We start from the raw sequence: 15875 nt of genomic DNA on the forward strand, positions 1-15875 counted from the left end.
AAAAATCAGTTATGTCCTCCATATGTACTAATCACTGGCTTAGCTTTAATCCCTTCAACACTCCATCTTACAGACTCTGTAATGTCGCTGGAGCATTTTTAAAGCCAAACGGTATTCTTGTATACTGACGCGAATTAAGCTTTAGTCTCGTCGCTCAGGGTTTAACTGAAATTCCTACTGTGAGAGACACTCCTGACAGATCATCTGTGATGACAGGTTTCCCTAGCCAAAACAGACTGACGGAAAAATATCACAGGAACAAAAAGTAATTAATGTACAATAACGAAACTTTGAGAGTACATTTGTCTAGATAATAGTTAAGTGATTAAAATTTGAAGATCACAGGATAATGTAAGCACAATACAAGTCATGAGAAAAGGGAAATGCTGGGACGTTAATAACCTGTGCAACCTCCAGAATGTTGAATGCAAGCAGGGAAATGTGTGTACATTGTGTTGAGTAGGCGCCATATGTCAGTTTGTAGTATGGAATTTCATGTCTGTTGCACTTGGTTGCTCAGTAAAGGGATGGTTAGTGCTGGTTTGGCATGATGCTGGAGTTGTCATAAAATTATGTCCTATGTGTGCTCGATCGGGAGCAAGTCTGGTGATCGAGCTGGTCAATGCGACATGTTGACACGCTGTAGAGCATATTGCGTTACAACAGCTGTATATGGGTGAGAGTTATTCTGTTGAATAACACTCGATGCTGTCCTTGAATGACGGCACAACAGCTCGAATCACCAGACTGACGTACAAATCTGCAGTCCTGGTGCACGACATAACCACGAGAGTGCTCCTGCTGTCATACGAAATCGCACCCCAGAGCATAACTCCAGGTGTAGGTGCCGTGTGTCTGGCATGCAGAGAGATTGGTTGCAAGCTATCAGGCGGCCTCTTTCTAACCAACACATGGCCATCGCTGGCACCTAAGCAGAACCAGCTTTCATCAAACGCACGCTGCAGGCCGTCTGGTTCCGAAGTGTTCTTGAAGTAACAGATATGTAACAGTTCGTTGTGTCACTGTGGTGCCAACTGCTGCTTAAATTGCTGCTGCAGGTGCGGTATGATGCGCCAGAGCCCAACACGATGGTCTTCCCCCTTTGTCGTGTCACGTGGCCATCTGGAGCCTGGTCTTCTTGTGACTGTCCATTCTCGTGGCCACCGCTGCCAGAAATCACATACAGTGGCTAAAATGGTTCAAATGGTTCTGAGCACTATGGGACTTAACATCTGTGGTCATCAGTCCCCTAGAACTTAGAACTACTTAAACCTAACTAACCTAAGGACATCACACACATCCATGCCCAAGGCAGGATTCGAACCTGCGACCGTAGCAGTCCCGCGGCTCCGGACTGAGCGCCTAGAACCGCTAGACCACCGCGGCCGGCACATACAGTGGCTACATTCCTGCCAAGTCGTTCTGCAGTATTGCAGAAGGAACATCCAGTTTCTCATAGACCTATTACATGACCTCATTCAAACACAGTTGGGGTGTTGATAATGGCGTCTTTGTCGCCTACGAGGCATTCTTGACTAACATCACCCACCAAGTCCAATCTCAAAAGTAACTAACGCTCATGACCGTTACCGCTAGTACTTAACACAAAACGTGATTTGCATCCTCATTCCAGTGCTACAAGCTCCGCTCTTATGCGACAGGCACGAATTTTGAATTGACGTAATCTTTCAGAAGTAGAAACACGCCTACCAACTTTCGTTATGTCGCACAATGATTTCCTTCCCGTGAATGTATCTTCCACTAATTTCCACCAGATGTCATGTCCGCCCCCGGTAGCTGAGTGGTTACCGATTGCCGGCCGGAGTGGCCGAGCGGTTAAAGGCGCTACAGTCTGGAACCGCACGACCGCTACGGTCGCAGGTTCGAATCCTGCCTCGGGCATAGATGTGTGTGATGTCCTTAGTTAGGTTTAAGTAGTTCTTAGTTCTAGGGGACTTATGACCACAGCAGTTGAGTCCCATAGTGCTCAGAGCCATCTGAACCATTGTTTTGGTTACCGATTCTGTTGCATGGCCTATGCTGACGATGTAATCATCTGTTTACGTAATGCCAACGATGTTCTCGAGCTGTTTTGACGTGGGTAGCGACTTATGGTGAGGCGTCGGGTAGCTCTTTAAACGTACGTAAGTCACAAGTTATGTTCATTGGCACGGGACTTCCCGTGGAGTGCGTTACACCTCTCACCACCGTTGATACCATTCGCTGTTTGGGAATAGATTTTTCATCTGATCTCCGGCGTTCAGCCACCATCAACTGCCGATGCGTCCTTTTAATGATCAGAGCACGTCTTATGGACCATCGCCTTCGATCCCTAGATATTCTCCAGCGAGCTCGATATGTCAATATATATATCGCAACCCGAGTTCCCCATGTAGCACAAGTTCTACCTTTCCCGCTTACTGTGGCACTTGGCATGTTGGCAGCGATGGCATCTTTCGTCAGCTCTGGGCTGTTGTTCAAAGATAACTATGCAACCCTTACTCTTCCCCGTAAACGAGGTGAGATAGGTCTGTTTCACGTGCCGGATAGAGCTCGAGCCCTATCTGTAAGCTCCCAGATGACGCTATGGACACGTTGCCCAACGAGCCTCACTGGTCTCCTCCTGTCGGCATATACGCCGGTCTCACTGTCAGCCCCAGTGATGATCTCGGATGTTCCGGACCAGTTCCATTATATACTTCTTTCTTGAACTCAGTTATCTACGCCTCACCTTACCAAGACAGCTTTTACTCAAGACAAAGGCAGTATACAATGTCCTTCAACTAGGTCGTCCACCTAACCCGATTGAACAAAGGTTCCCCCAGGTTGACTGGCGTCATGTATGGCGCGCGGTGTTCGCCTGTTACCTTGACACGAATGTTCAATCTGTCTGGTACCTAACTGTCAATGGTAAGCAAATCAACCAATCACCTCTATGTTCCACGTGTGGAGTGCCAGACAATGACGAACATCGGTTTGTTTGCGGACCGGCGGCGGAGGTTTGGTAATTGATTCGTCATATTGTGACTTTTCTAACGCGGGACATTCCGGATCGGATTACTCCCCTTTTATTATTATTTCCGGTACATGACTATTTTCCTCGTACAAAGACCAATGCTGTGAATTGGGTTCGCGGAAATGCCATTCACTACCTATTTGGGCAAACTGTAGACTCTGTACTCGATTTTTGGACATACCTCAATGACCGTCATTATGTCGTTGCCCGTCACCCAAAATACAGACAATTTTTCTCGAACTTCCTTGGGAGTGCTTTCCACGACCCGCCTCGCAGCTGGAATGTGTTAAGCCAAGAGAGAAGAAGGTTTCCTGTTGGAACCAATGAACATTTCTGAACAATTGAACGGAACACATCAATTTCGAGAAGACGTGACTCAACATATTACCAGCGGGGCACATGAGGCCTCTGATCAATTACACAACAAAAATAAACAAAAAAATACACACAAAAATAAAATTCAGAAAAAGGAAGATTTTGTTTTGTTTGTAAGGATAGTCCTAACCTTGAATTCCCATATTTCCCCTAGTATATAGGCAGATCTCTGGGGTAGGTTTAGTCGTGAATCAACGTCCGAAGTGGACCACATTTTTTTGTTATGGGATGAAAAGTGGCGGTGGCACTTAGTTTCTTTTTTTTAGTTCCATTTTCCTAAGGGGCATAAAAAAAAGAAAAAAGTGGTCAGTACGACAGAATGTCAATCGTAAGGGCCCGAGTTCGATTCCCGGCTGGTTCGGAAATTTTCTCCGCTCAGGGACTGGGTCTTGTGTTGTCCCAATCATCATCATTTTATCCCCATCGACGCGCACGTCGCCGAAGTGGCGTCAATTCGAAAGAGTTGCACCCAGCAAAAGGTCTACCCGACGGGAGGCTCTAGTCACATCACATGTCATCAAAGTTATATAATGGCATGATTCTGTTGCAGGAAGTCTTTCTCTAGGATCATGCTGTAGCCATCGCTTACATGAGATACCACTTCAATACACTGTCTAAACTTGGTTGTCCCCAACTGAAAATTCACCAGTACCGACTCCAGTGGCGATATGTCGGTATACCCCACTCAACGCAACTTATAACATGGTGGGTCCCATTGCCTCCTACTCTCTAGATCTCGTAATGATGCCCTCCTATGTACAACAGAAAATCATACCTTTTCCCTTCTACTATGTCCACAGTGGCACATTCCACCTCTTTATTCTCATTTACTGCATTCGTTTTTACTGGGAACGCCTCCTAGCGATTCTGGAGTTTCCTTTTGAGTTTAACATGTCCTTATTACTGCCCAGACCACCGCTCTTGCTATTCCCATAATACTGCTGATGGTTCATACCACCCTTATTGTTGTTCCCATAATATAGCTGGTTGTTCACCACACATCTTTTCTTCCGTGGCTAGCTGCACTGCCTCTGCACATGCCGCATGTGCCTACAATAAAAGTATTTTACATTTGTTGCAAACACGCATTATCTATGCCTTACCTCTGTGCAACATCAGTTTCTTCAGTATCCATTGCTAGCCTCACTGATGCATGGGGATCCCCAGATGACTGAGTGCACATCCTCGTAGGCATTTACAGTGCTAAACCACCCAGCAATGCATCGATTGCCCTTTGATCGCCTTCCTGTAACAATAACATTTACACACACATAAATTTGTTTAAATCTCGATTGCAAAATTCTCTATGGATTCATTAGGCCTCACATTTGACTGTTCACGGAGAACCTGCGTGCTATTCTGGTTCATTTACCTTTGCACTGACCATTGTCTGAGCTACTCAAAAGTCTTCGCCTCGTTTAATGCCTCCATGCATCTTACATAGGGCTTCACTTCTCCCAGAAGGGGCAATCTTGCTATTTGTAACAACTGTTTGATTGATCAATCTATATCTCAGCCAATGACAAGAGACGCTCTGCAAACAAGAGTACGTTCTCGGGTGACCTACTGAAAAAGGGAGAAACAACAAGGTTCACAACATCTGGGTCTGTCCTTAGACTCTGTGATTTTAGAGCCTCTACCATTAGACTCTGCGACTTTAATAATCCGAACTCTTCATTCTTCGCTGCCAGCACATTATTTGCAAAACGTATTTTCGGCTCTTAGCTGCCCCACTTCGTTAAGTAACGACTGCACAGCTTCCAGAGTGGTGACACCTAGCTTCTCTGATTGCGCCGTTGCACTGCCCTTAGCAGTATTTTACGAACTCAACAGTAACAATCCCACAATAACAAGAAGAAAACAATCCGTAGTCGACACAACTACCCTACTGATCTCTTACGGGTGATAATGAGCCACCTGGCTCCCTACATTGTTTGCCATATGGCCAACACAACGACAAAACAAACAACTGCCACAGATTCGGCACAAGGGGTAGATATCAAAATAAATTACAGTGTGCAGATCGCACAGTCTCTAATCCTTGATGCGTACAATAATCTGTAAATTGGGAGACATCCACTCGTCCTTCGGGCCTTACAACAGTGACTTCGCAGTTACGATGACCCTTAATTCTTGACCTCATGACTGTCACCAAAACGGAAACGGCAGTTTCATTCACGCCACAGCAAAGATACTGTAGGCTGTGGTTTGGGAGTCACGCTGCAGGTGGTGGCACGCACACTGCTGTCCAATGGTGGCAACATGGCTCTCCTGACACCACTCTGTAACACCCAGAGATTAGTAGGTGGTGTGGTGGACCGCTGGTACCCAGTGACAGAATAGTGATCAAGAAAACCACTTTGTTAGTCTGCAGTTACGCATTTCGCTGCCAAAGTTAAGCAAAAACTCCTTTCTCTGGCGCGACAGACCAACAGTGATGGTCAGCGGACTGGTGCCTCCCACTCTAGTGCGATGGGACGCCCTTGATCGTCCTATACTGCTGAAGTAAGGCGGGCAGTTAGCTCCTGCCCATCAGCAGGCCAAGGCCCTGACGTCGGCAGCACTTTTCTTGTCCTTGCTACGTCTACCCTCTGCTGTTGAACGTCATGTCCAGGCAACTCAGAGGCAGATCGTGCCTTCTGCAGTGACGAGGAAAGACTTCCGTTCATGGGTCATGATCTGTTGCCTCCCGGTTGGAGTCTGGTGACAGTACCTACAGGCGGCATATCTGTTGTGCTGAGGCACCAAGTCCCACAGCGTGGACAGAGTGCAAGAGGCGGCTGCCCCGACCCAGTCTCTAACCCATGTCTGCAGCTGGCTGCGCCCAGTCGTCAGATCAGCTAATGTAACCCTTACATCATGCTAGTGCTGCTGTGATTTGAATGAAACTGCCTCAGAACTCACAGTTATTTGTGCTACTCCAGGACACGTTTGTTGCACTGTTACCTGGCACTATGTCACGTAACTCACAACATGGTTTTTGCCCTGCTGTGGTGACACCACATCCTGACTACTCAAGCTAATACTGCTGTGGCGTTTCCGGTTCCTTGGATCACGACTAGCTTATCTTGCAAGTGTTTTGCGTACATGTTACTATAAGCTACACGTGCCACACTGTGCTTACCTGCCAGTGTTAGCTAATGCAATGCTCCTTGGTGGCCTTTTTACAAATCCCTACAAGTTTCACTTAAACGTAGGTTGCGATGTTACATTTGTTTTGTCTGACACAAAAAAGAATGATGAGTCAAATTCACTTAAAATGTGAGAGTATAAGGAAATGGGTTACAATATGATCGATGGGCGTCAGGGAAATGGTCTGAATATTGCTGATGAAATAGTAAAATACTATTTCAAAATAGTGCTTTATGGTTTTGAAAAGATATGCGATACTGCTCAGAAAGTACAAGGTGGTTATAATTCAACTGACGGTCTTGCAAGTGCTGCAGGGCGAGCTGCATATATCTCAAGACGCTTAAACAACGTAGGTATGTTCATTAACTGGTGCGCTCCCGTAGTATGCTGAAAAAACAGCACTATCTGCCACCAGGTGAAAATATGGCTCTTTAAGCAGTCAGAATGTGGCGTGGGTGGTGGAAAAGGGGAGGATCGACGAAATACATATGTTTTTTAGGATATGGTCTCAAGTTACATGTGTTCAATACGGCCTCCGTACCCATCAACATGCTACATTTGTAACACGGCATGATCGACAGTTGCTCACAGCATATCCGGTGAGATACGTCATCGTGTGTTATCCTTCAGATCTGGAAGAATGGACATACATCCCTGATAGACAAGATCTTTCAGATATCCCCACAACCAGGAGTTACATGGATGATGCAGTCGTTACCGAAGGTGTCTTGAAGCCAGTCTTTCACCTGGCAGATGACAAGTGAGGATGTCACTGCATACCTAAAAGGCCCAAGAGGAGTTATCTCCTGAAAGAAAAATGGACGGAGATTGCAGGAGCTTGTGAAACCACATCACACAGCCATACAAGCTGAGTGCAGTGGATGTTCCTGCGCAACATGTGGCGGAGTAGAACCCCATATGCGACCCTTATGATCATTCACGGTTCCATGCAGATTGAAATGTGACCCATTTGTTCAAAGAATATTCCCTGGCCAAGTGCCACCCATTTCCATGTGTGAATAAAATGTGACCCATCTGTCCAAAGAATATTGCCTTGCCAAATGACATCCATTTCCATGTGTGCCAAAAACCAAACAGCAAAGTCACAACATTGTAGCTTAATTTTGAGGCTTCATTTGATGCACTTTCTGAATCTTGTATGGATACCAGTGTAAAACGCACCGCAAAATCTTTCGAGCTGTTGACCAGGGGAGAGACGATTCCTTTAATACAGCTCGAACACTGGCTGAAGAATTTGACGCATGTACTGCACGGTCAGTTATAGCTACAGCAACTGCCGTGGGAATTGACTATCTCACTCTCCCAGCTGCACCACCTAATTCATCTGTTTCTTCAAATTTCTTGATCGTATTCCTTAGCTCAGTTATTGACATGGGTCCCCTTTCCAAATTTTTTTTGGCGATATTTCCACACTGCGGCGCTGCTGTTGCTGCCGTTCCGATAAAATAACTTTACCAGCATCGCAGTCTTTTTCCTCAATAGTCATTGATTGCATTTTGCACGGAAAATTTCAACTTTCTCAACGCTTTACACCAATAGTCGATTAGCAAAATAAATTAACATGTATTGCCAAGTGACAAACAGCCTATTGATGTCAGAACAGGAATTATTTCACATTCTGACTGCTTACAGCGGCATATTTTCGTCTGGTGGCAGAAAGTGGAACTATTATTTTTTTCAGCTTACTCCTCGAGTGCACCGATTAACGAATGTACTTATGATGTTTCAGAATCCTGCAATGAACACAGTCCTAACTGCAGTACCCGAAACTTAATTCGACTACATTCCATTATCCTCGTTTTTCTTTTGTTGATGTCATCTTATATCCTCCTTTCAAGACACTGTATATTCCGTTCAACTGCCCTTCCAGGCCCTATTACAATCTCATCGGCGAACCTCAAAGTTTTTATTTCTTCTCCATGGATTTTAATACCTCCTCCGAATTTTTTCTTTTGTTTCCTTTACTGCTTGCTCAATATACAGATGGAATAACATCGGGGAGACGCTACAACCCTCTCTCACTCCCTTCCCAACCACTGCTTCCCTTTCATGCCCCTCGACTCTTATAACTGCCATTTGGTTTCTGTACAAATTGTAAATAGCCTTTCGATCCCTGTATTTTACTCCTGCCACCTTTAGAATTTGAAAGAGAGTATTCCAGTCAACATTGTCAAAAGCTTTCTCTAAGTCTACAAATGCTATAAACGTAGGTTTGCCTTTCCTTAATCTATTTTCTAAGATACGTCGTAGGGTCAGTATTGCCTCACGTGTTACAACATTTCTGCGGAATCCAAACTGATCTTCCCCGAGGTCGTCTTCTACCAGTTTTCCATTCGTCTGTAAAGATTTTGTGTTAGTATTTTTCAGCTGTGACTTATTAAAGTGATAGTTCGGTAATTTTCACATCTGTCAACAATTGCTTTCTTTGGGATCGGAATTATTACATTCTTATTGAAGTCTGAGGGTATTTCGCCTGTCTCATACATTTTGCTCACCAGATGGTAGAGTTTTGTCAGGCATGGCTCTCCCAAGGCTGTCAGTAGTTCCAATGGAATGTTGTCTACTCCCGGGGCCTTTTTTCGACTCAGGTCTTTCAGTGCTCTGCCAAACTCTTCACGCAGTGTCATATCTCCCATTTCATCTTCATCTACATCCTCTTCCATTACCATAATACTGTCCTCAGGTACATCGCCCTTGTATAGACTCTCTATATACTCCTTCCAACTTTCTGCTTTCCCTTCTTTGCTTAGAACTGGGTTTCCATCTGAGTTATTGATATTCATACAAGTGGTTCTCTTTTCTCCAAAGGTCTCTTTAATTTTCCTGTAGGTAGTATCTATCTTACCCCTATTGAGATAAGCCTCTACATCCTTACATTTGTCCTCTAGCCATCTCTGCTTAGCCATTTTGCACTTCCTGTCGATCTCAATTTTGAAGCGTTTGTATTCCTTTTTGCCTGCTTCATTTACTGCGTTTTTATATTTTCTCCTTTCATCAATTACATTCAATATTTCTTGTGTTACCCAAGGATTTCTACTAGCCCTCGTCTTATTATCTACTTGATCCTCTGCTGATTTCACTACTTCATCCCTCAGAGCAACCCACTCTTCTTCTACTGTATTTCTTTTCCCCATTCCTGCCAATGGCTTAGCATATAAAGTTATTACTCATTCTGATGCTGTATTTACGATTACTCCTTTGGCTGAAATTCCTGTTGATAGACCATTTTTGTACATGACTCCGCCTGAATTCGATTTATTGCCAAATGGTAGTAGAATTGTTCACTGTTCAGCAAAACTAATTGCCCGAAATCCTAGGATTGCTTTTCCTACCAATTCCAGTGAAACAGAACTTGCAACTTTAAATCAAAATAGAAATATGATTACTAGTGTGGGTATTAATTTAAAAATACCTGATGTTAACGTAAAGCCTATTGCATTTGGTAACTCAGCTCCTATGGAAACAACTAGTATAGACCATAAACGTAATTTTTCGCCTATTTGGAAATCGTGGTATGGGTATAAAAATGATGAGGACGACTTTTTAACTACAGTTTCTGCGCATCAATTTGGGCAACCCATTAACTTAAAATACTATTATGCGTGTGTAACAAAGTACAAAAGAAAAAGGTCTACACAATTGGGGTTGGAAATGTGTACAATCATCTGTTTCCGAGGTAGATGCAGATGCTCGTACTGGCAGTATTATTGTTAATTACGAATACAAACCTACTTTAGGTTTTCTTAAAATCCCAAAACCAGGTAATATTGATATTTTTCCAATAACATCTACTGCTCAGGGTATACCTCAACGGTACACAATCAGTGGTGATAAGCACTCCACTCCATTCGTAACATGTGATAATTTTTCTACAACACCATTTGAACCAGCACAAATTCATGAACAATTAGTAGTAACAAACACTGATTCATCTGGATATAATAACTTAATAGAAAAAGCTGATATTGCTTCTGCTGGGTATAATATTAGACTTCATGATATCAATGTTCAGCCGAGTCTTCATGTAGGCATAAATCCTACATATGCTTTAAGTACGAGTAGTTTGAACAGTGATGTTACAAAGTATACAGATACTCAAATGTTATTTGAAGTGATAGCTGAATGTTCTGTATTCTCAGATGATTTAGAAACAGCATAGTGAACGCATTATTGTGGCCAAGATAGACACGAAGCCCATGCCTACTACAGTAGTACAAGTTTATGTGCCAACTAGCACTGCAGATGATGAAGAAATTGATGAAATGTATGATGAGATAAAAAAAAATTATTCAGGTAGTGAAGGGAGACGAAAATTTAATAGTCATGGCTGAGTGGAATTAGAGAGTAGGAAAAGGAAGAGAAGGAAACATAGTGGGTGAATGTGGATTGGGGGTGAGAAATGAAAGAGGAAGCGTTCTGGTAGAATTTTGCACAGGGAATAACTTAATCATAGCTAACACTTGGTTTAAGAATCATAAAAGAAGGTTGTATGCATGGAAGAATCCTGGAGATACTAGTAGGTATCAGATAAAGTATATAATTGTAAGACTGAGATTTGGGAACCAGATTTTAAATTGTAAGACATTACCAGTGGCAGATGTGGTCCCTGACCACAATCTATTGGTTATGAAGCGTAGATTGAAACTAAAGAAACCGCAAAAAGGCGGGAACTTAAGAAGATGGGACCTAGATAAACTGAAAGAACCAGAGGTTGTAGAGAGCTTCAGGAAGAGCATTAGGAAACGACTGACAAGAATGGGGGAAAAGAAATACGGTAGAAGAAGAATGGGTAGCTTTGAGAGATGAAATAGTGAAGGCAGCAGAGGATCAAGTAGGTAACAAGACGAGGGCTGGTAGAAATCCTTGGGTAACAAAAGAGATATTGAATTTAAATGATAAAAGGAGAAAATATAAGAATGGAGTAAATGAAGCAGGCAAAAGGAATACAAATGTCTCAAAAAGGAGATCAACAGGAAGCGGAAAATGGCTAAGCAGGGATGGCTAGAGGATAAATGTAAGGATGTAGAGGCATATATCACTAAGGGTAAGATAGATACTGCCTACAGGAAAATTAAAGACACCTTTGGAAAAAAGAGAACCACTTGTATGAATATCAAGAGCTCAGATGGAAAACCAGTCCTAAGCAAAGAAGGGAAAGCAGAAAGTGGAAGGAAAATATAGAGGGTCTATACAATGGCGATGTACTTGAGGGCTGTATGGTGGAGATGGAAGAGGACGTAGATGAAGATGAAACTGTGGGAAGAGTTTGACAGAGCACTGAAAGACCCCAGTCGAAACAAGGCCCCGGGAGTAGACAACATTCCATTAGAACTACTGTTAGCCTTGGGAGAGCCAGCCATGCCAAAACTCTATCACCTGGTGAGCAAGATGTATGAGACAGGCGAGATACCCTCAGACTTCAAGAAGAATATAATAATTGCAGTCCCAAAGAAAGCAGGTGTTGACAGATGTGAAAATTACTGAACTATCAGTTTAATAAATCACGGCTGAAAATACTAACACGAATTCCTTACAGACGAATGGAAAAAACTGGTAGAAGCCGACCTTGAGGAAGATCAGTTTGGATTCCGTAGAAATGTATTCCGTAGAAATGTTGGAACACGTGAGGCAATACTGACCCTACGACTCATCTTAGAAGCTAGATTAAGGAAGGTCAAACCTACGTTTCTATCATTTGTGGACTTAGAGAAAGCTTTTGACAATGTTGATTGGAATACTCTCTTTCAAATTTTGAAGGTGACAGGTGTCAAATACAGGGATCGAAAGGCTATTTACAATTTGTACAGAAACCAGATGGTAAGAGGCGAGGGGGATGGAAGATTTACAGTAGGAATTTAAATCCACGGAGAAGAAATAAAATCATTGAGGTTTGCCAATGACATTGTAAATCTGTCAGAGACAGCAAAGGACCTTGAAGAGCAGCTGAGCGGAATGGACAGGGTCTTGAAAGGAGGATATAAGATGAACATTAACAAAAGAAAAACGAGGATAATGGAATGTAGTCGAATTAAGTTGGGTGATGCTGAGGGAATTAGATTAGGAAATGAGACAAAGTAGTAAATGAGTTTTGCTGTTTGGGGAGCAAAATAACTGATGATGGTCGAAGGAGAGACGATATAAAATGTAGCCTGGCAATGGCAAGGAAAGCGTTTCTGAAGAAGAGAAGTTTGTTAACATCGAGTGTAGATTTAAGTGTCACAAGGTCGTTTCTGAAAGAATTTATATGGAGTGTAGCCACGTATGGAAGTGAAACGTGGAAGACAAATAGTTTAGACAAGAAGAGAATAGAAGTTTCCGAAATGTAGTGCTACAAAAGAATGCTGAAGATTAAATGGGTAGATGACATAACTACTGAGGAGGTATTGAATAGAATAGTGGAGAAGAGAAATTTGCTGCACAACTTGACCAGAAGAAGGAATCGCTTGGTAGGACATGTCCTGAGGCATCAAGGGATCACCAATTTAGTATTGGAAGGCAGCGTGGAGGGTAAAAATTGTAGAGGGAGACCAAGAGATGAATACACTAAGCAGATTCAGAAGGATGTAGGTTGCAGTAGGTACTGGGAGATGTAGAAGCTTGCAAAGAGTAGGGTACCATGGAGAGCTGCATCAAACCAGTCTCTGGACCGAAGACCACAGCTACAATAATTCAACACGTGTCCTCGCTAAAATTGTAACTGGAGGTACTTGAAAATGGCGATAAAGCCGAAACAGTTCGTCGTAAATAAAGATTACTCATTATATGGTTCAAATGGCTCTGAGCACTATGGGACTCAACATCTGAGGTCATCAGTCCCCTAGAACGTAGAAATACTTAAACCTAACTAACCTAACGGCATCACACACATCCATGCCCGAGGCAGGATTCGAACCTGCGACCGTAGTAGCCACGCGGTTCCGGACTGAAGTGCTTAGAACCGCACAACCCTCGCGGTCGGCCTACTTATTATAAGCAGCTATTTGGTGTATCTACTCCAACAAACATGTTGTTATGAAACATATATAACACTGCTGGTCCTAAAGAAGGAAAAAATCCACAACTGTTCAACTGCACTCCTGGTGACAAATTGCTGGAAACTTTATCCACTATGTAAAATATCTAGGAGGAACTATCCAGAGCGAACTGAAGTGGAATGACCACATGAAACAAATAGTGAGAGGACCAGATGCCAGACTGAGGTCCATAGGTAGAATCTTAGATAAATGTAACTCAATCACGAAAGATGTCGTATACAAGACGTTTGTTCGACCGATTCTTGAGTGTTGTTAATCAGTCTGGGATCCTTACCAGCTGTATCTGATAGAGGAGATAGAGAAAATCCAACGAGAAGCGACCCGTTTCGTCACAGAATCGTTTAGTCGATGCCAGAGCGCTACACAAAAGCTCAGCAATCTCCAGTGGCAGACGCTGCAAGGAATGCGTTGTGCATCATGGAGAGGTTTACTGCGAAGTTTGTAGAGAATACTTTCCAGGAAGAGTAGGACAACATATTATTTTCTCCAACATACATCTCGCGAAATGACTGCCACTTGAAAATTCGCAAAATTAGAGCCAATACAGAGGCTTACCGGCAGTCATTCTTCCCACGCAACGTTCTCAATTGGAGCAGGGAAGGGGCGATGGCCGCGGTGGTCTAGCGGTTCTGGCGCTGCAGTCCGGAACCGCGGGACTGCTACGGTCGCAGGTTCGAATCCTGCCTCGGGCATGGGTGTGTGTGATGTCCTTAGGTTAGTTAGGTTTAAGTAGTTCTAAGTTCTAGGGGACTTATGACCTAAGATGTTGAGTCCCATTGTGCTCAGAGCCATTTGAACCATTTGAAGGGGCGATCAGTTAATGGTACCGGAAGTACTCCGCGCCACACACTGCCAGGTCGCTTGTGGAGTACTGATGTAGACAGACGGAAATTAAATCGCTTTTCGAAGGTATGTTGTGAAGATGCAACTATTTCAAAAGCCGGCGCTAACTGAAGAACCTGTTCCACAGATGGCCTGAAGTAGATCATGCTTTGAATCGAATCTGCTTATCCGGAGTCAGTGGAATAATCACGTCACGGATAAGCGAATTTGCATCAGAAACATTACTGGTTGTGCACGCGAAGTTGTATGTTTAACTAACTTGTAATTCTATGCCCCAAGCCGCATATGATCAGTATCGCTGTTTTATGCAGTGGCAAAACCTGATTGTTTATGCTAGAAAGTGAGTTTGTTGTACCAGTTCCGACATTTACGTAACCACCAAAAGAAAACTCCTAAATTCCGTGGTCAGAAGCGACTGATTGGAACAAAGCTCACCATTGTCTCAGATTTAAAAAAAATTGAAATTTTGTGCATCTGTGTATGTGTTCTGTACATACGAGGACTGATCAACACAGACTGAAACTGATTTTCTTCTGAAGTTTCCATGATAGTTTCCTATCTGTACTACGAATATCTGAAAGGAGCAGGTTCTTATGTATAATGTCCATAGGCGGCAGGAATCTGTTATTGGTAGGTTCGTAGTAATGTTCTATTTTGTAGATGCTCTTTGATTTTGTGTGTCACACAATGGAGGTTGTCCTCAAGTACATCACCCTTGTACAGACCCTCTATATACTCCTTCCACCTTTCTGCTTTGTCTTCTTTGCTTAGAACTGGGTTTCCATCTGAGCTCTTGATATTCATACAAGTGGTTCTCTTTTCTCTAAAAGTCTCTTTAATTTTCCTGTAGGCTTTATCTATCTTACCCGTAGTGAGATATGCCACTACATCCTTACATATGTCCTCTAGCCATCACTGCTAAGCCATTTTGCGCTTGCTGTCGATCTTATTTTCGAGTCTTTTGTATTCCTTTTTGCCTGCTTCACTTAATGCATTTTTATATTTTCTCCTTTCATCAATTAAATTCAATATATTTTCTGTTACCCAAGGATTTCTACTAGCCCTCTTCTTTTTACCTACTAGATCCTCTGCCGCCTTCACTATTTCATCTCTCAAAGCTATCCATTTTTCTTCTACTGTATTTCTTTCCCCCATTGCTGTCAATCGATCCCTAATGCTCTCCTTGAAACTCTCTACAACCTCTGGTTCTGTAGGTTTATCCAGGTCCCATCTCCTTAAATTCCCACCTTTCTGCAATTTCTTCAGTTTTAATCTACAGTTCATAACTAATACAGTGTGGTCAGAGTCCACATCTGTCCCTGGAAATGTCTTACAATTTAAAACCTGGTTCCTAAATCTCTGTCTTACCATTATATAATCTATCTGAAACTTTCGAGTATCTCCAGGCCTCTTCCATGTAAACAGCCTTCTTTTATGATTCTTGAACCATGTGT

This window comes from Schistocerca nitens, chromosome 2, assembly GCF_023898315.1.
Source record: "Schistocerca nitens isolate TAMUIC-IGC-003100 chromosome 2, iqSchNite1.1, whole genome shotgun sequence".
NCBI lineage: Eukaryota > Metazoa > Arthropoda > Insecta > Orthoptera > Acrididae > Schistocerca > Schistocerca nitens.